Here is a 20972-nt window from a genome sequence, read left to right as displayed (position 1 = left end):
TGTAATAAAGATATTGGGGCAGAAGGTTTTAAACGTTAAAATATTATCCAAGGACCTTGAGTGTGCTCTTGAGCCTCCAGAAATGGGCTTTGGAGGGTAACTCTCATTAAATATTTTGGTCGTAAACTCCACAGGGGGACAGAGAATTCTGTATTGACCAGTCTATCAAATAGATTCCAAACAAATGTTACAATGATATGGCGTTTATATGGTTTCGATGTGGCCATAGCAGCTTTGAACAATGTATAGTATTATCAGAGAGCTATTGTAACTTCATTACATTATCAGCATTGATAGCAGTATTAATTTTCTTGAAGCTTCCTGCTATGCGATGGAAGGTTGAGTGGTGGCCTATAGCCTCTTGTACACGGGCCAACACCACACTGTCAGCTAGCTGGGCTGGATACAAACCTTGCTTCTTTTTTGAATCAGAGTTGTGTTCTTTTGTGACAGCGAGGCTGTGTTCCCATAAGGCAACTACATTGGGAAATTATCTGTCCTCTGAGAACCTTTTCCCCTTCAGTTACAGTGCCCATTTTTTTTAATGGGCATTTGGCATTAACACAATTTGCCCATTCCCTGCAGTGTATGACTAGGAGCAAAAAGGTACAAAGTGGTCTTACCCTCCTTTTCTTTACATCTCCAACTGATTTGGGGTGGCACAGTGGTTAGCACTGATGCCTCACAGTGCCAGGTACCTGGGTTCGATTCCTGGCTTGGGTCATGTTGATGCAGAATCTGCACATTCTCCCTGTGTCTGCATGGGTTTTCTCCGGATGCTCCGGTTTCCGCCCATAGTCTGAAAGAAGGTTGAGTGGTGGCCTATAGCCTCTTGTACACAGGCCAACACCACACTGTCAGCTAGCTGGGCTGGTTAGGAGCATTGGCCATGCTAAATTCTCCATCATTGTACCTGAACAGGAGCCGGAGTGTGGCGACTAGGGGATTTTCACAGTAACTTCATTGCAGTGTTAATGTAAACCTACTTGTGACAATAATAAATAAATTTAATTTTGATTTTAACTTAATGGGCTCATGAAAAAAGGAAGTTCAAGCACAAACCATGGCTTTATAAAGAAAGCAACCATTTATTACTAATACATTGGAAAGAAGATTTACATTAGAATCTGAACAATATCTTGGATTTATGCACAAATTTGAATTGCTTGAACAATAAACCAGACCTTCTGAATGCTTAACATTTTAAAAATTAAAGATCTTGGCCGCGATTCTCCCACCCCACTGCGCTAATTTTTTGCCACAGCAGACCGGGAGAATCCCACAGCAGCCAATTTGTGGGGTTTGCGCATGAGTGTTTGCGCCCGGCTTGCGTCTCCCAGCGCTGGATTTCCGGCGGCGTCTGCTCCACACCAGAAATCGGCGGAGAGGCCCAAAGACCATTTAAATGGTCATTTTAATATTATTTGAATATCATTAGCGGGCCCGGGACTGAATTCTCCAGGCCCACTAGTGTCTCCCATCCCGCCAGAGTATTCCACTCTAGCCGGGATTACATTAGCTCACCACTTTTGGGGAGCTAGCAGCCTGACCCCGCTGGAGTGAAGGGGGGCAATCAGGGCCCCCCAGGGGGTCGGGCCGACGGGTTGGTGCCCCCTGGGCATTGGCACCCATGACAGTGCCAGCCTGGGCCACCTGATGTGGCCCAGGGAACAAAGTGCCAATGCCCAGGCGGCACCTTGGCATTGCCCACCGAGCATGGGGCAGTGCCGAGGGGGCGGGGCCTATGGGCAATCGGTGGCGGTGGGGGGGTTTCCGCTGCCACTCTGCAGTCGGGACTGGTGGGGGAAAGAGGGAGGCCAGCGATCGGGGTGGGCTGGGTGGTGGGAGGTCAGTCAGTGGGGGCGGTCAGCCTGCAGAGGCGTGGGGGGAGGGGGCTGATCCTGGGAATGTTTGAGGGAGCCAGCGATCGGGCCATGGGGGTGAGGGGGGCGCGGAGAGTCGGCGTTGCAGGGTTCGTGGAGCTGGCCAGCAATCAGGAGGCCATCAGTGCGGAGCCATTGCGCATGGAGCAATCTCAGCGCTGACAGATCAGCGTATGCGCGGTAGCCCGCTCAGCACGCTGATTTGAGCCTCTCCAGCGGGAATAGGCCCCGCCCCCTAGTTTTTAATGATATTCACAATGATGGCCTCTGCAGTGCACAGAGTGTGGGAGATTCTTCTGTGAACTCCCACTGTAAAAACCAGCATGAATTACTCCAGTTTTCACACAAATCCGACACTTAGGATTTTTTGGGGAGAATTCCGTCCCTTATTTATCATTAAGCCCGTGACAAAGGGCATAAGCTCATGGCTGCCTTAAGCTTGCTGGGGAGATTGGTAGCAAGTGGTTAAGAAGATAGCAAGAGAAGGTGAAAGGTGAAGATAGAGCAGTTGTGCTGGAGCCATGTCTCACTGCACTCATTGCACTTCTATGAAATGTCTCGCTTTTATAAAAACCTTTTTTAAAAACCCCTGAGACAGATCGCGCCAATAATAGGTTCCAACAAATACCACCCGCAATTGATTGGCACAGTTGTTTTCTCTGTCTTCACAACCTAACATATGTAAGTGGTCAAAATAGTCTCCAGCCTGTCCAGACAGCTTCCTGTTATGGTAATCACTCCTCTTGCTGTGTCATCTTGCTCTGTCTGTCCACGCTGAAATCAAGTTAAGTCAGCACGTGTTCGTATGACTTTTTGAGAGTCCTTTCCCTTATGTGGCAGGCTTCAATTTATCAGATGGATTTTCACCATAACTGTAAAACCAGGAATGGTAAGCCAGGATTTTGTGGGACTGTGGAATGGAGCTTTTATCCAACAGAACAGGGGAGTATCAGAGAGGCAGAGCAAGAAAGGACAAAGGCAAAGAAGAAACAGAAGATACCAAGCTGTAGTAAGAGGACAAAACAGAAAGGCCCACCACTGCCCAGTTAAATGCCTGAGTGTGCTTCCTTCGGCAGCCTTCCCTGATGGTCTCGCTCAACCCGAGACTGGAAAATCCCGCCCAAGGTCAACAAACCTTCCCATTGTCCGCCCCTTGCCCACTCTGAATCCCGTGGCGGGCAGGGTGGTAGAATTCCAGCAGAGATGAGAGGCATACCCCAGCTGGATAGCCAGTGAATGAGTTCCCCCTGCTTCCATTAAATCTGGTAAGAAGTCTCACAACACCAGGTTAAAGTCTAACAGGTTTGACCTGTTGGACTTTAACCTGGTGTTGTGAGACTTCTTACTGTGTTTACCCCAGTCCAATGCCGGCATCTCCACATCTCCATTAAATCTAGCCCTTAGTGTTACTGCATAGTCACATGCCTTGAAAATCAAGATGGATATTGGCACTAAGCAGGACAGCTCATCTATAGTCAGGTGTTTTTATTCATACACATGAGAGGTACAGGGGGAGGAGTTGGGCCTGAATCTTATGGAGGTGATGGGCATCTCAGCCATTGGCGGGCTGCATCTTTCTGGGAAGGCCCATCGCATCATGTGCCACTCAGGTTTCTATGGTGATGGCAATGGTGTGAAACAGTTGTTCTGTACTCAATGTGCTGTTAAATGTCTTTTGTCATCAACTGTGGCGTCCTTCCATTTCGGAAAGATGATGAAAATGCAGCGTACAAATCCATTTTAGATGGGGGGGAGGGGGTCTTTGCTGAAGAAGCCAATCCTTGAGAGGCAGATTCTGCCACAAGTGCCACACATGAAGCTACCAAGCATTGTTGATTTTGAGGTTTTGATGTAGCCACTGTTCATCGTGGTACATGACAGCCCATAGGATATGTTGGGCGGCACATCAAAGAATCCCTACAGTGCAGGAGGATATGTTGGGCGGACATCAAAGAATCCCTACAGTGCAGAAGGATATGTTGGGTGGCACATTTTCACAGAAGTTAGCATTACTGCCTCACAGCGCCAGGGACCCAGGTTCGATTCCGGCATTGGGTGACTGCGTGGATTTTGCATGTTCTCCCCGTGTCTGTGTGGATTTCCTCCGGATGCTCCAGTTTCCTCCCGCAGTGGTTAGGCCATGCTAAGCAGCCCCTTAGTGTCAGGGTATTAGCACGGTAGATACATGGGGTTAGGGGGCTAGAGCGCAGGTGGGATTGTTGTCGATGCAGGCCCAATGGACCAAATGGCCTCCTTCTGCACTGTAAGGATTCTACAATATGTCACCATTTTACTCTGTAAACTGCTAGTGACTCCCAGGTGTGATAATCCATGCTGTGATTTGATTTGATTTATTATTGTCACATGTATTAGCATACAGTGAAAAGTATTGTTTCTTGCACGCTATACAGACAAAGCATACCGTTCATGGAGAAGGAAAGGAGAGAGTGCAGAATGTAGCGTTACAGTCATAGCTAGGGTGTAGAGAAAGATCAACTTAATGCAAGGTAGGTCCATTCAAAAGTCTGAAGGTAGCAGGGAAGAAGCTGTTCTTGAGTCGGTTGGTACGTGACCTCAGACCTTTGTATCTTTCCCCCAAAGGAAGAAGGCGGAAGAGCGAATCTCTGGGATGTGTGGGGTCCTTAATTATGCTGGCTGCTTTGTCGAGGCAGCGGGAAGTGTAGACAGAGTCAATGGATGGGAGGCTGGTTTGCGTGATGGATTGGGCTACATTCACGACCTTTCATAGTTTCTTGCAGTCTTGCACAGAGCAGGAGCCATACCAAACTGTGATACAACCAGAAAGAATGCTTTCTATGGTGCATCTGTAAAAGTTGGTGAGAGTCATAGCTGACGTGCCAAATTTCCTTAGTCTTCTGAGAAAGTAGAGGCGTTGGTGGGTTTTCTTAACTATAGTGTCAGCATGGGGAGGATCAGGACTGGTTGTTGGTGATCTGGACACCTAAAAACTTGAAGGCCTCGACCCTTTCTACTTAGGGCCTTCTTGTCACGCTTGCAAGCATCCTTGAAACGGGGCTTTGGGCGCCCCATTGGTTGTTTGACTCTGGCCACCTAACTACAGAAAGTACCTGAGTATGTGACCGTCTTCCATCCTACGGACATGTCCAAGTCAACAAAGTAGTCTCTATTTGATGAATGCTAACAAGCATGGGAACTCTGTCTTTGAGAAGACGGCCACACTTGTGGTTTTATCTTGCCAGGATATACCCATAATGCACCACAGATAGCGAAAATGAAAATTGTTCAGCTGGCCTTTATATGGCGATAGTATTGGGAGTGAATCAATCGAATACACTGCTCTTTGTCACTCAAATAAATTTACTGTGGGTGATTGAAGTTTCTTGTTTATTACTTATTCACCTCGAGGCAGAAGAGGTTGCTTTTTAGATCTGCAATCTGATCGTGTGATCCAGCTAAAAGCTTCCTCTCCCATTTCTGCAAATGCCAACCTTGAATTTTAGTCGCCTGAAAGCCTATTAGCAGGCAGGTAGCGTTGACATGAATATGGTACTTTTTTTGAAAGACATTTGATTTTTGCTCACAATATTCATCTCTTTCAGAAGTAAAAAGCTGGTTTCAAGTCACTGTGCTGCTTCTTCTCAATTGAGAGTGAAGTTAGGTTGTCCCTTTTTGTTCATCTTCCTACTTTGAAGTGCAATAATGCTTGCATCAAAAATAAATGTTGTAACCTTCAAAATAATTACCTACATGAAGCATTACAGTATTTGAGCGCTGAAGTAGTCTCTGAACTTCATAATTTACTAACCATTAATGATTTTCCCACATTACAAGACCACCATGCTTGAAGGAACTTTGCGATATTGAATCAGAGAAACTAAAAAGATCGCAGCTTTGATTTCTGTCCTGAATCGGTTGATGATCAGGTGGCAGTAGAGGTTCTAAAATTTGTCGCATCATCCCTGTGCTCAGAAAGATAAAGAAATTAGCTGGAGCTCCTGTTTCTGATCACCGTCTTGTGACTTGCTTTTGGTCAACTGCAGAAGACAGGGTTGGGCTGGAGCTGAAGTCCTTCACTGGGCCCCTAGAAGGTCCATTATTGGAGGCGAGGCAGGGAAAGTAAATTGCAAAGCCAAGATTTACTGGTGTTGTAGAGGCATGAGGCCGATTATTGAGCAACCCAGGTTCCCTTCCAAATCACACACTGTCAGTCAAAATCCTGGAACTCCCTCACTGACAGCATTCATTGAATCATAAAATCTAAGTGCAGAAGGAGGCCATTTGATCCATCGAGCCTGCACCGACAACAATCCCACTCAAGTCCTATCCCCGCAACCCCAAATATTTACCCTCCTAATCCCCCTGGCACTAAGGCACAATTCAGCATTGCCAATCAACCTAGCTTGCACCTCTTTGGACTGTGAGAGGAAACCGGAGCACCCAGAGGAGACCCATGCAGACATAGGGAGAATGTGCAAACTCCACACAGACAATCACCTGAGGCTGGTGTTGAACCCGGGTCCCTGGCACTGTGAGGCAGCAGTGCTAACCACTGTGCCACCATGCTGTGTGGGTGTACCTACGCCACAAGGACTGCAGCGGTTCAAGAAGGCGCCTCACCACCACCTTCTTAAGGGCAGTTAGGGATTGTCAATAAATTGCAACCTTGCTCATGAAACCCACATCCCAAGAATGATTTTTTTTGTCGTAAAAGAGTCCCAGTGCAAAGCAAGCTATATCTGCTGCTTGCTCAAAGTACAGTGCAAATTCATAGTCTAGTTATATTTTACTGTCTATCTTTCAATGAGCAATGGTGAGTTGCATGCAAGGAATGAAGGGCTGTAGAATTAACTCCATGGGCCTTTTGACATAAACCTTTAAGGTGATTTTTAATTCATCAAAGAGCTGGCATAGTCTGCTTATTCTGATCTTTAAAATGTATGTCGCCACTTGTGCATTCTTTAAAAACTACATTTAGTGGGATGTACCAGCTGTTTTGTATAAAAGCTGGTACTCTTGCTTCATGAGTGTGAGACCACTACCTCCCAGTAATTTAGTGAACAGAGCATTGCCAAATATTGACCCATTTTGTGGTGTAGTGTTGATGTTGGGTCCTCTTTGAAGATACTAGCATACTGAAACCAACATTATAGCTCAAAAGTATTGTATAAGGGTCTGGCATATATAGGGTTAATATGGAACTGAATACAGTACTCCCCCACGGCGATGTAAGAGAGCACATGGCCTTCACTTAGTGTCAGCTCGATGTTGGATAGAGCAGTGTGTTCCAGCAAGCATGGAGACAACTCCTAGCTTGTATCCTTTACTGCATATTTGTAAATAGTTCTAAGCATCAATAAAGATTTATAGTCCGCCTACATATGATGATGATGAAGACTTCTTCAGACCTACTGAACTGTGTCCATACAACAAAACGCCAAATATTTGTTTAAATACAGGAATCTGATTCTTAGCATGTGATATCAGTTTGAAGTGGCTTAGGCTAACAGAGAGATACCAGCTTGGATAACACAGGACAAACTTGAAATGTTGGATGCTGTCAAAAGCATGGGTCTATATTTTTGTGCTGTTTATTACACCTGCGGCAAAGGAAGAATTGTCGTTGTCTAAAGCATTCATCGCAGCCTCCGGATATTGCTTCAAGTGTTCCTCAGGGAAGCATTCTTGGCTCAACCATCACCAAGTGTTTCATCAACAACTTGCCTTCTGTTGTAAAGGCAAGATAGGACTTGGTTTCTGACAATTTCATTCAGAACTCTCCTGATAATGAATCAACCCATGACAGCCTGAAACGGGGCTAGGAGACACCCATGCTTAGGCCGGCCAGTGGCAGGTAACATTTGTGCCACACTTGCCAGATAATGGCCCTCAGGAACAAGAATATACAACTATCTCTCCCTAACTCCATTGACATCACCATCATCAAATCCTTTGCCACAACATCCTGGAGGTCGCCATTGGCCAGAAGCGTAACTGGCCTAGACATGGCTACCAGGACAGGATAGAAGTTGGGTGCTGTATGATGAGTGAGTGCCTCACCTCTTGATCCATCAAAACCTCTTTACTACATGCAGGGTTCAAGTCAGGAATATGATAGAATCTCACCTTTCACTTGGTGTGGCTGTCAATATACTGAGATAGACCCAAATAAATTGTAACCAATTGTCCTGAAATGAATGGGAGTCTCACATGTGGGATTGTGATTTCACATCTCAAGTATGGTCAAGAGCTTTTGCTTTCTGGGGTTCTGCTTTTTTTGCTTTTGTCCTTGCAACATTGGCAAGTGGTGTACCTCAAAATTATAAAGGGGAGAAAAGTAAAGATAGGGACAGACAGAAGGTCAGCCTGAAGGAGCAAGAGGTGGGACTTGCTGCATGCTGGCACCTGGCAGACAGGCATTCAGCTCTGCATGGACAACACGAAAGGCAGCAGAGTGAAGTGGGCAACAATCCCCCATTTACAATCCCCCTGATCAGGGATTCTGCTCAAACATCTGCTTTGGCAGCCATTGCTTTGATGCATTAAAGAAGATGGTAAGGCATCCTGATAAATGTGTGGGTGCTTTAAGAACAATGGGAAGATTGGGAAAGAGCTGAAACTAACATTCTGCAACTTCCATTGTTGGTAAATGTTTCTTTCAAACAAAAGCCTGTAATGATTGCATACGGATGCACTGGAACATGGTGGTCCTCTCTGCTAAGGGGCAGAATATATGAATTTTCCATTGTAATGCCAATGCTTGCCATTGGGAAGCACCAATCAGGAGGCTAAGGTCACTCTCCAGAGTGAGGAGGGAATAAGTGATGGCACATCACCAGTCGACACCTGACTTTCGCTGTTAGCTCCCAGCTAAGAGCAAATGAACAGGAGGCCTGAGATAGATCTTCCACTCTGACATAGGGAACATATTGCTCAAAGAGCCCAGGCTGGAAAGAAGGAAGAAGAGAGGGATTTCACAAGCAGTGTGTTGAATGAGAGATCTCAAACAGTGGGTGTCCTGTGGATGAGATACTTCAGTTATCTGAAGACTGGAAAAAATGAGTTTTTTCTTTTAAGAGCACAGAAGGTTAAGGAGTGATTTGATAGAGATTTCCAAATCCTGAAGGATTGTAATACAAGCAAATAACAAGAAACTGATTCCACTGGTGGAAGATTGGTCGCCAGAGGACACAGATTTAAAATGATTGGCAAAAGAATTAGAGGAAAGATGAGGAAAATATACTTTTTATGCAGCAAGTTTTGATGATCTGGAATGATGGGTTAAAACTTAAAGTTTTGAAACAGAACTGGATCTATACTAAAAAGGGGGGGAAACTGCTAGGATTGGGAAAGAATCATAGAATCCCTACAGTGCAGAAAGAGGCCATTTGGCCCATCGAGTCTGCACTGACCACAATCCCACCCAGGCCCTACCCCGATATCCCTACACATTTACCCGCTAATCCCTCTAACCTACACATCGCAGGACACTAAGGGACAATTTTAGCATGGCCAATCAACCTAACCCGCACATCTTTGGACTGTGGGAGGAAACCGGAGCACCTGGAGGAAACCCACGCAGACATGAGGAGAATGTGCAAACTCCACACAGACAGTGACCCAAGCCGGGAATCGAACCCAGGTCCCTGGAGCTGTGAAGCAGCAGTGCTAACCACTGTGCTACGGTGCCGCCCGTGGGGTGGGGATGTGAAGCTAACTGGATGCTGTAGCTCTTTATCAGCAAGCTAGCACAGGCATGATGGGCCAAATGGCTTCCTTCTGTGCCATCCAATTGTATGATGTTGTGCCTGGTATTGGCTCAAGTGTATCAGTGTGGAACCTTGAGCAAGTTGGGGAAGGATTTCAATGTGCTTCACCTTAACGTTATCAGTCTGCACTCATTACCTTTTCCTTTGTGGAGCATTGTGCTGTGACTGTCTTATGCATCTTCAGCTATTGAACAACACTTCAATCTATGGCACGGTTATCAAAGGGTCAATGTTATTGATAATTAAATGGCATTAACCAGAACAGTGCATAATGCCTAGGAACACTATATTGTAACCCCCACCCACCTCCCCTCCCATCCAATTACATTTAAAGTTAATTTATACAGATTATAATTATAACGTGAAGTTTAACTCTGTCCGTTTTGCAAGAAGTGTTTGCTACTGGCAAAAGATAATTAGCTTAATGATTGGCATGCTCTTGTGAATACAAAAATACCATTCATACAGCTGCATTTATTCAGTGTTGTGTGATTATCAGGTTGTTCTATCAAACGTGAGGGATCTGTCAGAGGAACGCCCTAGTTTAGCACCAACTGTAAGGAGCAAAATCAAGAAAGCTACCAAGGTGCAAGGTTTTTCTTGTCAGGGAGTTGAGGAGACAGGGAGCAGAGCAGGGAAGGTCAAACTTCAGCGGGTGAAATTTGTGTTGCCAGCTGTTTAAGCAACTGATGAACCTTCCAACTCAATTACTCCACTCCCTTAAGAAAGTTTTTTCATTAAAATCTTTAGTTTTCACTCCATTCTTAAAGTTACAAAGCTGATGCGTGGAGTGGACCGGGCAAGCCCGAATCTATCTCCTTGCTCCAAAATCTAAATTCAAATTTAAGACAATTCATGGTCCCCACAAGAGAGACAAACAAGATCTAAGCTGACAAGAAAAGACATTGCACCTGATCTTGGGTTTGATCTGATGCTTGATCTTCGCCAAAAGGCTAAGAAGTGATTCTATGATCATTGGTTTCACTCTTGCCAGGTAGTTAATTGTTGAAAGCTCCTCAGAGCATTAAGAATCTATCATTGCCCAGTTTAATAACGAACGGATAATGCAGTTGCTCCAATCACTGGAGCATGAATTGACTGAAAACATTAAATTCCGAAATGCATTTGGGCAGAAATTAGACTGGGTCCATTCTCAGGCAAACACAGAGGCCCAAGGCTGACCCGAAATTGGACCTCAGGTTGCATCTACATAGGGAGAGTTTCCAGCCCCCTTTCCATTTCCCCAGGCAGCTTTCCCCAAGAGAAACGGAATTTTGGACTGCCCAGCTCACTGGCTGTGACCTGCGACTGAGTTCCAGTGGGGAGAATAACAACAGGCCACTGATCTCCTATGATCTTCGGTTCACAGGAACAGGCATCATATCACTGATTGGAGCAGGCCTAACTCAGGCCCAAAATAATGATAACTAATTTTCGGAATTGTTCTTTCATCAGGTGTTGGGCCCTTGTTGATATATTCAAGGAGTCTAGCACCTATTAAAAATTAGTATCGTGAATGGAGCAGTGGGACCAATGTTTGCGCAGATTGGAAAGACTGCCCATTGCTAATTACACTGCTGTACCTCTGATCTATGCATGGGAAATGGGTGTACTATGCACTGATTTCTACCCAGTACATTCTGAAACTCTGCTTTAATGATTTAAATATAATTTGACTTATGACTAAATGACGTTTGTTCTGCTTCAGTGCACTTAAAAAAACATGTTCTAACATTCCCAGAACCCAAGAAAACTAATTTATCTAGGCAGATGGAGTAAAGTCTTTTTCAGTTCATTGCGTGGATATGCTGGAGAATAAAGTCCCTGAAAACCCTCGACATTTATTGCGTACAGTTCTGGTCGCCGTATTATAGGAAAGATGTGGAAGTGTTGGAAAGGGTGCAGAGGAGATTTACCAGGATGTTGCCTGGTATGGTGGGAAAATCGTATGAGGAAAGGCTGAGGGGCTTGAGGTTGTTTTCGTTAGAGAGAAGAAGGTTAAGAGGTGACTTAATAGAGGCATACAAGATGATCAGAGGATTAGATAGGGTGGATAGTGAGAGCCTTTTTCCTCGGATGGTGTTGGCTAGCACGAGGGGACATAGCTTTAAATTGAGGGGTGAGAGATATAGGACAGATGTAGTAAGGGCGTGGAATGCCTGCCTGCAGCAGTGGTGGACTCGTCAATGTTGAGAGCATTCAAGTGGTTATTGGATAAACATATGAATGATATTGGAATAGTGTAGATTAGAGGGGCTTTAGATTGGTACCACTGGTCGGCGCAACATCGAGGGCCGAAGGGCCTGTACTATGCTGTAATGTTCTATGTTCTATGTTCTATCTTCCTTTCCTAGATGGAACACCCATAGTAAGAATGTTGTGCAGTGAATTGCCCTTGACTTTTTTCCTGAGAATGAAAGGCTTCTATCATTTGCAACTTCTGCAGACAGAGATATCAGGATTGGAGTTCACATCACTTGGTCAACATGACTCTTGCAAGAACAGGGACTCTTCTCAGAGTCCAAGATTGTTGACGGCAGTGAAAAACCCCTTTCAACGCACAGCAGAAATTCAGCCTGGATTTTACTGAGGATTAAAAAATCTAGTTGATTCCCAGTCAGCTGACCCAAACGACTTGTTTCGACGTTTCCTGGAGAATTGATTAGTTTGGGGAAAAAAATGCCATGTTAGCACAGCAAGAGCTCGCCAAATCACAGGAGGAAGAGGGAAGAAAAACGGCAACTGTGGAGCAATCTTGAAGAAGAAAAAATTAAAGAGATACGCACCTGTTATAAAAAATGGCCATGGATAGTAAATTAAAAGGCAAATGCCACATCAGATCCAAAATTGCGTGCCTCAGAGAAGAACTGACTTAGTCAGTTAATTGTAGAGCACTGGGGAGAGTTATAGAACAAAGAGAACAAAGAGATCTAAGGCTACAGCTTCATAACTCCTTGAAAGTGGAGTCACAGGTGGACAGAGTGGCGAAGAAGGCATTCAGCATGCTTGGTTTCATTGGTCTAAACGTTGAATACAGGAGTTGGGATGTCTTGTTGAAGTTGTACAAGACATTGGTAAGGCCACACTTGGAATACCATGTACAGTTCTGGTCACCCTATTATAGAAAAGATATTATTAAACTAGAAAGAGTGTAGAAAAGATTTACTAGGATGCTACCGGGACTTGATGGTTTGAGTTATAAGGAGAGGCTGGATAGACTGGGACTTTTTTCTCTGGAGCGTAGGAGGCTGAAGGGTGACCTTATAGAGGTCTATAAAATAATGAGGGACATAGGTCAGTTAGATAGTCAATATCTTTTCCCAAAGGTAGGGGAGTCTAAAACTAGAGGACATAGTTTTAAGGTGAGAGGGGAGGAGATACAAAAGGGTCCAGAGGGGCAAAAGGGTGGTGAGTGTCTGGAACAAGCTGCCAGAGGTAGTAGTTGAGGCAGGTACAATTTTGTCTTTTAAAAAGCATTTAGACAGTTACATGGCTATAGAGGCATATGGGCCAAATGCGGGCAATTAGGATTAGCCAAGTGGTTTAAAAAAAGGGGGCAGCATGGACAAGTTGGGCCAAAGGGCCTGTTTCCATGCTGTAAACCTCTATGACTTATGACTCTTAAATAAAGTTAATGCATTTTTATACTTGTTTGGTGCACTTGAGGTTGAAATAATCCTAAAATAAGGTATAGAAATAGATGAATCCTGAACCACATTTGATGAGATATTGAAAGCCTTTGACAAATATTTTAAACTCCAAGTTATGGAGAGCGCTGACCTTAAAAGAAGGTCTAGAACATCCCAATAAAGCAAGGGAGACAGAAAACCCCGAAGTGAGGAGGACAGAAGCCCACAAAACAAAATAGATAGGAGACCCCAGGTCAAGGAAGACCATACCTAAGCAAACCACAAGATGGTCCCCAACCATGTCAGTGCAATGAAGCACATGAGCCGAAGAGTTTAGTGAGAAGAAAGAGGCTGAGAAGCAACAAAAAGAATTAAAAATAAAGCTTTTCAGAAATGCCGACACATTACCCAAACTGCAGCAGTAAGTTGGCTGTGTGGAATGAGCAGCTGGCTGTGAATGAAGGAAAGCTATCTGAGGTAACCCAAAAGAAAGAAAACCTGCAAAAAGAAAATGAAGCTCTTCCATAGGAAAATGTTTGTATCGAAGCTGAGTTGAAAGAACTCAGCCAGAAGTACAGCAAAGCACAACAACAGGCTGAAAATGTACTAAAAGAATTGCTGCCCTGAAAGGCTCTTTGAAGATTCAATACTTACCCATGGAAAAACATGAAGAGCACAAAACGACGTTGAATGCTACTTTAGAAAAAGCTGTTTTGGAACTATCAGTAGAGACAAAGCAATACACAGAAGCTCAGCATGAATTGGCTAGAGTCAACAGGAAAATAAACCATTGAATGAACAGTTGATCGTCCTTCAAGATCAAATACAAAAGGAGTAAATAATCCTTCAGCAGCATGAAGGTATGAAGACCGTGTTGAACAGTAGAATGGACAAAGAGAGGAAGAAACTTGAGGAGACTGTTGAATTACAAGAAAATCAAGACAAAGCAATTGAGCTTCACAAAAGAAAAGAAAACATGGAGAAGGCCCATCACATGCTACAAGGTTCCCATTGGTCAGTTTGTTCTTCTGGAATATTACAGAAAGGAGCAAGATGAAATTCATGTCGCTTTGAACAAACTGGCAGAGAAGACTCAGCGATGTTCAATATTCCAGGCAGAAGCCAAGAGGTGCAAGTAAGAGAGTGAAGAGATGAACAACCAGCTGAATGGAAAAAATGAGGCATTGAAAGGAAAACTGGTAGAACTTCCCAAGCTGCAAACAGATAATGAAGTCATGCGTAGCACATTTACAGAACTGCAACAAGTTAAGACTTCACTACAGACAGATCTGGCCAACATTGAAACCAAACTGAAAGACAAAGCCCTTTTGCAGGTTGAGAAAGAAAAGACAGAAATAAGATTGGAAAATGAAAATGCAATGCTGAAGCTCAAGGAGCTAGAAGAAAAAGCACTGGATTCCTCAACATTACTAAGGACTATTGAGTTGTTGAATAGTGATGTGGCTGAAATTGAAAAACAATTGGAAATAAAGATTCTATCTTTGAAAGTTCAACACCCAGCAAGAATATGGCGGACTCCAAGATAAAGAAAATCTTGAATCCTCTCTAGGAATGAACGAAGTGATAATTCCCTTCGGAAGAAACAGCGTAAATGTACAGTGTCAGAATAAAGCAAGGCGGGTTGTTGATAAAGAGAAATGCAACCCAAAGAATCGCAAAAAGCAAATCAAATGGAGGCAACCAGGTACTGGAAACACAGAGCATTACAATTTCAATGCCACATTGACAAAATCAACTCAACATAACTGAGACTACCATTCCTCCAAACGTGAGAGAACGAGATCTGAAAGAATTGTCAAGCCTCCAGACCACCTGAATTTAAAATGGTGGGAAGAAGGGGTATCATGGAAGTAAAGAAGTTTGTACTGTAAATATTATTTGGGTAAGGACTTGGGGGAGGTGTAGCATAAGGGAATTCAGACAGAGTAAGGGTTAACATGGGATTAGAGAAACAGTATCGCTCACATAGCGATGTAGGGAGTCACATGATGATAGACTGTGTGTAGAAGAGCCTGGAAAGAGCCAGCATAAAGCCAGGACCCATGCATGACAATACCTTGGGTATGTATATCGTCATGGGTCACCAATAAATGGTTAATGCTTAATTGTACAAGCCTCCAGATCTGTTGGTGGGCCACCAGTCAACCTGAGAACAACCTTGTCCTTCCTTTGGCTCAGTGCAGACCTTTTTAGTAGCTGCTTTCTTACAGGGTTTTGATATCTTAGGCTAAGCTTTCTCAACAAGTCTTTCCTGTAGCCTGAATTGGCTGGTGAACATAATCTGTCCCAGACAAAGGGGAAACAGCAATGTCCAATTCATAGACATGGTACAGCACCCACTTATTCCTGGAATCACAACACCTAAACCTCATGTCTTTAGGTGGGCATTTGATTAATGCAGGGTTAACACTGGAGATGGAGCAATTTGGTCTTGGCTTGTGGGTTTGATGCAGAGCCTCTAAGCTAAAATATATCCCTCACCTTGCTATTGCTTGTATTCTGACTCCACTGGGCATGAGAAATATTCAGTCTATAGCCAATCCATGTCTCTGAAGCAGAGCCAGTTTTGTTAATCAATGAGTTAATACAAGCAGCACCAGCTATCCTACAGCTTTATTCTTCAATATACATTTCTATTCAAGTGAATTTCTAAAACCACTTTCTTATATTCAGGTCTCCATGTGTATTTGCACTGTAGTTATCTCCAGACCTTCTGTTATATTAGTTTCACTGAATCTAGAGTGAGTTGAGCTCTGATTCTTTCATCTGTGACTTGTTGCCTTGACAACTGATGTTTTCTGTATATTACCACAATAATACTTCAGTAATCATCTTGGCTTTTTTTATGTGCAAATGATGTTACTTCTAATAAAGCCAATAAGGAAACCATTTCCATAAGAACCAAATGAAAACAAAAAAATTACACCGGAAATTTGAATACCCAGAACTCCCCTTCAGCGACAACAATAATTTTCATTGTTTTCATTTATAAAGCTCCTTCAATATAGTAAAATGGGCCAAGGTACTTCAAAGGAATACAATTAGTCAAAAGTTGGCACTGAGCCAAAAGAAGAAGACATTAGAACTGGTGACCAAACAACTGATCAAAAAAAATAGTTATTAGTCTTACAGGAGGAGAGCAAGGTGGAGAGGCAGAGAGATTTAAGGAGATATCTGCAGAGCGTTGGGGATAGACAGTTGAAGATGTCGCTGCCAAGGGTGGGGCAAAGGACATTGGAGATGGAGAAGAGGCCAGAGTTGAAAGAAAGCAGATTTCTCAGAGGTTTATAGGTCTGCATTGCTATTCAGAATTGCCATTAGAAAATTGAAGGGGTAAGATAGAAGAGAGATTTTCACTCGGAGACAATTTACAGCAGGGAATCTTTAACCAGCAGATTAGAACCTTATCTGAAGTTGAATTGGATATGTTTATCGAAGATAGAAGGATATAACAGGAATGGAGTTAGGGTAGATTTCTCCAGCTGAAGATCTAGTAGAGGTTTGATAAACACTATTTTACAAACGCTATTGCCGCAATTATGCATCCGCGTTTGCCGTGAGTGCAAAGGAGGACTTGAGCACAGAATCTGGCGAGACTGGAAAAATGAGAATCTTGCCGGTGAGATCTTGTTTTCTGACTCTCCCCACCCCTTGCCAGTGACGTAATGGGGTTCCCACCCAGAAAGGTCAAGAACCTCCTTTCAATAAATTTTAATATAATTAGCAGGCCTCACCACCATATTGTCCCTAATATTTTCTCCCTGGCTTTGCCCCCTGACGTTGCTCTGTGGAAGTACAGTGCCAGGGGCTGATGCCAGGGTATTGGGGCAATGCCAGGGGACAGTGCCAGGGGACTTCTCTGGGGAGCTCCATTGGGGGTGGGAGGATTCCTCTTATCTGTGGAGGGGGTTGCCCTTGTACCTGTGGGGGAGGGGTTCCCATTAAACATGGGGTGGGTGTGCACTTGTCCATGTGGGGGAAGGTTCCCCTTATCCATAGGGGATTGCTGTTGTGGGTGGGGGGTTGGGGGGGGGGTGGAGTGGGGGGCTGGCGGGGGGGGGGGGTTAGTTCCTGTTATCGTGGGGGAAGGGATGTATTATTTTATCACCCTTTCGATCTCTGTATAGTTGTCATTGCTGGCTCTATTAGATCCCATCCCACCAGTGTGACAGCATAGGCCATGCCGGGAAATATCTCTGCACAGAGTGCTGCAAAACATGGCGAGAAAAGTGGGTTGTGCGGTCGGTGAGCTGTCTCAGCCAGCACTCTGTGCAGGTAATGGAAAATTCCACCCTATGATTCTACATCACAGCCATTCTGTAATGAATCTTCTATCTAATGTTCTCTGCCTCCCCTCCATTAGTATTACTCTGTGACTGTCACTTCTGCAGCGGGTAGGATCAGGCTCTTGTGTCCCGATCTGTTCTGACTGAAAACCAGCTAATCTTTAATCCTATTAGTCCTTGGTTAAGTTTCGCTTGAGGCCCTAAACTTAAATTGCATTTTCTGACAAAGGCAATATGTAATGTGGATTTTACTGGAACTCATTGCAGTTTGACTGTGGTTTGGTAACTTTGGCTTGGTAAGTCCGTAAGTTCACACAAAACCCAGGAAACTTTCCTAAACCGTCCCCTTTGATTACTGCAAAAGTAGTTTGCCATAATGTTGAAATAGAGGAGATTTTTGAAAACTTCTTAAACTTTTAATGTATCTATGTATTCTCTCTTTGTTATTATTGGATGCTAAATTTTATGGGGGCTTTCAGAAGGTCCCATTGCAAATGAAACTTATCTTCCATTTTCTTCTCCTTTCTCTAACCTTCCTAGATTCTTCTGTGAATCTACCTCTGTGATCAAGAGCTGACAGAGTGAGGATTAAAGTTTTAAAGTTTATTTATTAGTGTCACACGTAGGCTTACATTAACACTGCAATGAAGTTACTGTGAAAATCCCCTAGTCGCCACACTCCGGTGCATGTTCTGGTACACTGAGGGAAAATTTAGTATGGATCAATGTACCTAAGCAGCACGTCTTTCAGACTGTGGGAGGAAACCGGAGCACCTGGAGGAAACCCACGCAGACATGGGGAGAACATACAGACTCTGCACAGGCAGTGACCCAAGCCAGGAATCGAATCCGGGTTCCTGGCACTGTGTGGCAGCAGTGCTAACCACTGTGCCATGGTTAGACCTCCTGGAGCAGTTCTAATCCAACTCACTCTGTGGAAAACCAGCAGGATTGGGTGGAACCTCGGGTTTTACGCCCCGTCAATATTACTGTCCATTGATCCCAATTAGACAGAGTGTAAAAGCAGTGTTGCACCCACTTCCAACAGTTTCCCGATGGACAGATACAGTTAAAAACATTCCCCCCACCGCATGTCCCTGTCACTTGGCAGGTCCAGTTAGTAACTTGCATTAGTATTATTGTGCCACCTGTGATGATTCAATTTAAAGAGATCAATTCTGCCAGGAAAGAAATGTTTTGAGCCTTAAGGAATTTAGACCTCTGCAGTACTTTTAGAAACAGATTTAGGTAAACTGTGATTAATTTAAATCTATCTTTAGCATTCTTCCTGTGGGGCTTTAAAGTATCTTCAGATCTCCTGTGGCATCATTTGGTAATACATTGGAGTGTGTACTGTCTTATAAAGACCACAGAATAGCATGCGTGTTTTTTTTCAGGGTTATGGATCAGATTCTTTTATTACTGATAGTTACAAAACATTTTTATTTTCCTGGGACAATGATACCATCGTACTTCTAGTGGGACCGATGCATGGTTTCCTCCTTGTTGATCCGATGTTTGGCTTCAATGCAACCACGTTTACACTTCAGGTCAGCTGAAGCCTGGCCTTCCCAGAACCATTCAGAAGTGCAAACCATGAATACCAATGCTTGGATCATACTTGATGCCCAAATCAATGTGCTCCTGAATACCAAAGCCAAAGTTGCCAGTATCTGAAAAGTTGTTTTCCTCAGTTCATATTCATGAACTTTAAGGCCTTTCTCCTGGATCTCCTCAGCTTCGGCACCACGGACTGTGCAGTGAACATCAATCTTTTCATTTCTCCCGATATCAAAAGATCTCATAGTGTAGCGAACTTTGGAGAAGACAGGAGTTTGGACTGTGAGCTGCTCAAGCACTTTGGCAGCCCAAGTAAGTCGATCACCACTTTCACCAACACATATTCATACAGAGCTTTCTGATGCGGAGTTCACACATAGGATTCTCTTTCTTCTCGCCCTGCTCCGCCATGTTGGTGGAGGAGACAAGGCAAGACTTCAGATCAGAACATAATCAAGGCCCCAGTCACCCCGGAGATAAAGCAAAAAACTCACTGGGAATTGAGATTCATTCTGTGTTGTTTCTGCTGTTGACTTAGGCCTATCTGCAATTGGCTCTCTAAAGCTACAAGGTCTAATCATTGTATGAATACATTGCAGGTTCAATTACAGGTTAATTGCTCTGAGGAAGATCCTGCTATCAATTAGAAACTCATTGTCTTCCCTCCAGATTGGCAGTGTATAAGACCCCAGCTGCTCCTCTCAAGGTTAGAATAAAGCACGAGGAAATTGTTTTGATGGATGTTCATTCTCTATTAACTGTGACAGATACGTGATGACTGTGACACAGGAGCATGGCAGGTGTATGTCAGGACTTTTATATAGACTAGCAGATCTCTCATAGTCAAGGGCTGCGGCGCTCCCAAAAGGGCTGCTGAGAATGTGGAACTGGGCGATGAATGCACATTCCCAATAATTTTGGAAAGAAGATCATGAGAGATCTCCCCAAGACTAGTGCAAGTGTACTTGGTGCATGGGAAATAAATAAAATAGCCTTTTCCTTACCCACTATAGATTGATAAACACATGCAACAGTTATGAACGACTGTTGTTTTCTGTTTTCACACAAGATAGTCAGCTGCAGTCACCATTTAAAATAGATTTCAAAATATAATGAAATCATCATAGAAACCCTACAGTGCAGAAGGAGGCCATTCGGCCCATCGAGTCTGCACCGACCACAATCCCACCCAGGCCCTACCCGCTAATCCCTTTTTTTTTACCCGCTAATTTACCCGCTAATCCCTCTAACCTACGCATCCCAGGACTCTAAGGGGCAATTTTTAACCTGGCCAATCAACCTAACATCTTTGGACTGTGGGAGGAAACCGGAGCACCTGGAGGAAACCCACGCAGACACGAGGAGAATGTGCAAACTCCACACAGACAGTTTCCCGAGCCGGGAATCGAACCCGGGACCCTGGAGCTGTGAAGCAGCAGTGCTAACCACTGTGCTACCGTGCCGCCATCAAATTTAAGCTATAACACATCAAATGTGTTATAGCTTAAAATCCTGGCACACTCTGTCAATCATAAAATTGAGTAGTAAACTATTATAAGTGCAGTTCGGGGAGATGGTGGCATAGTGCCAATGTCATTGGAGTAGTAATCCCGAGGTGTAGACTAAGACAAGGGTTCAGATCCCACCATGGCAGCTGGTGAAATTTAAATTCATTATAAAATCTGGAATTGAAAGCTGTCTCAATAATAGTGACCGTTAAATTATCACCAATTGTTGTAAAAGTCCATTTAGTTCATTAATGTCCTTTAGAGACACAAGTCTGTTGCCCTTATCTTGTGTGGCTACTTGTTATGTTAGGTAGGTTGGCCACGCTAAATTGCCCCT

General features: G+C 44.0%; 1 protein-coding gene and 2 pseudogenes across 2 annotated transcripts in view; 1 reads left to right on the top strand and 2 right to left on the bottom strand.

The window, feature by feature from the left end:
* Positions 1-20972, top strand: part of cpne2 (copine II) — a 242180-nt gene that overhangs the window by 110517 nt on the left and 110691 nt on the right. The gene's annotated exons all lie outside the window — the stretch shown is intronic.
* Positions 10380-10596, bottom strand: LOC144493299 (U2 spliceosomal RNA; annotated as a pseudogene).
* On the bottom strand, positions 19010-19538 carry LOC144492282 (large ribosomal subunit protein uL5 pseudogene; annotated as a pseudogene).

The sequence above is a fragment of the Mustelus asterias genome, chromosome 4, assembly GCF_964213995.1.
Source record: "Mustelus asterias chromosome 4, sMusAst1.hap1.1, whole genome shotgun sequence".
Classification (NCBI taxonomy): Eukaryota; Metazoa; Chordata; class Chondrichthyes; order Carcharhiniformes; family Triakidae; genus Mustelus; species Mustelus asterias.
Note: the sequence above shows the minus strand (reverse complement) of the source record. Positions and strands in the feature narration are given on the sequence as shown.